Source organism: Theropithecus gelada, unplaced genomic scaffold, assembly GCF_003255815.1.
Source record: "Theropithecus gelada isolate Dixy unplaced genomic scaffold, Tgel_1.0 HiC_scaffold_10580, whole genome shotgun sequence".
Lineage (NCBI taxonomy): Eukaryota > Metazoa > Chordata > Mammalia > Primates > Cercopithecidae > Theropithecus > Theropithecus gelada.
Genome location: NW_020252123.1, coordinates 1 through 1525, shown reverse-complemented (window position 1 = coordinate 1525; position 1525 = coordinate 1). Strand labels below are relative to the sequence as shown.

The 1525-nt window shown below is 45.3% G+C and overlaps 1 pseudogene across 1 annotated transcript; it reads right to left on the bottom strand.

The window, feature by feature from the left end:
• Positions 1-5: 5 nt before the first annotated feature.
• LOC112616833 lies at positions 6-1469 on the bottom strand (annotated as a pseudogene). The gene has a single exon (XR_003117813.1). The product of XR_003117813.1 is annotated as an SNW domain-containing protein 1 pseudogene (transcript).
• Between the last annotated feature and the right edge of the window lie 56 nt (positions 1470-1525).

Genomic DNA, 1525 nt, shown 5'->3' with positions numbered 1-1525 from the left:
CTCTGTCTACGGTCTGAACCAGAAAACTCCTTGTCGGGAACAAATCTGTTGGTCTTTATTCTGGCTTCTAGATCATCACCATACATGTCCTTGTCCAGATTTTTACTGGGCCTATAAATACTCTGGGTCATATCTTTACCACCTCTCCAGGCTTGATCATAAACATTATAAATTTCATCTTCTCCACCTGCAAATCCACTGTCCATACCCTTGGATTGGTTGAAGAGCCTTTGGTCATACTGAACTTCATTGGAAGTCCGAGGATTAGGAACACCGAGAGCAATGACTTCACTGATATCCCGATTTTCATTTCTCTGAAGTTTCGACCTCTTATCAGGAGCTGCTCTGGAAAGATTCCGGTCATGCTGTCTCTCTTTTCGCCTGTCATGCCGGATTTCATCCCTCTCACGTGCCTCCCCATCCTCTTTTTCCACGTGAGTTTTGATCCCAGCTCTTCTCTCCCTGGCTTTCTGAGCCATTTCCCTAAGTTTCTCTTCGTGTTTTTCCTTTTCTTTCTGAGCCATTTTTCTCTCTACTTGGGCACGCATTTCCACAGCTTCACGAGCCTTCCGATCAGCAATGTAGAGGGCTTCTGCCAGTTTGGCGAAATTTTCATTTATGTGTACTGTCTGTAGTCCTCTTCCATCAGCAGCCAGACGTTTGTCTAATGGAATTGTATAACCCTTTGCATTTTTCCAGTTAGAAATACAAGGAGGAATCTTCCACTCTTGTTGTTCCTTTACAGTCATCTTTCGGCTAGGAGAATGCATGACAGGTGCAGGAGGAGAAGGTGGTCCCCGGGGAATTTTCTTATTAATCTTGAACCTTGGAGGCTCCATTGGATCTTTCTGCATTTCTACCATCCGAATAACCCTCTGTTTAGCTCCAGAGTTGAATGCCACTCCTTGCTGAGATGGTGTATATCGGATATACTGAGCAGGAGCCAGTTTGTCAGCTGCCCGAACTGGCATGGCTGCGGCGACCTTCTGTGATACAGATTTTTCTAAGGCTACTCTTGTCTTTTCTGTTATCTCTTTAATAGCTTCTTCATCGGGCCTTTGCAGGTCTGGATCATCTGCATTCATAACCTCCTTTGGAACCAGGTCAGTATATTTGCTATAAATGACCTTGTCTTTTGACTGTCCTTGTCGAGCGATTGCATCATATTTAATTTTTCCTTCAGAATCCACCTGAATGGCCAGTGCATTCGACATTTTTTTCTTTCGTCCCATATCCAGAGGATACTGGGCCACATGGATCTCTGGGAAGGCACCTCCATCTCCAAAATCCTCTAATAACCGAGGTATCCAGCCTTTCCGGTATCCGTACGGGGGAGGCTCTCTTCGGGAGGAGACCAGTGAGGTCTGCCGCGATCTTTGGGATCTTGCCTTTTCTTCAGCCTCAAGCTGGTCCTGAGATAGCTGAGTAGGTGCAGGTAAAAAGCTGGTGAGCGCCATCTTCTTCCGCTTCTTCTGAAATGAGTTTTAATTACATATTTTACTGAACCCCGTATGTCCACAATATT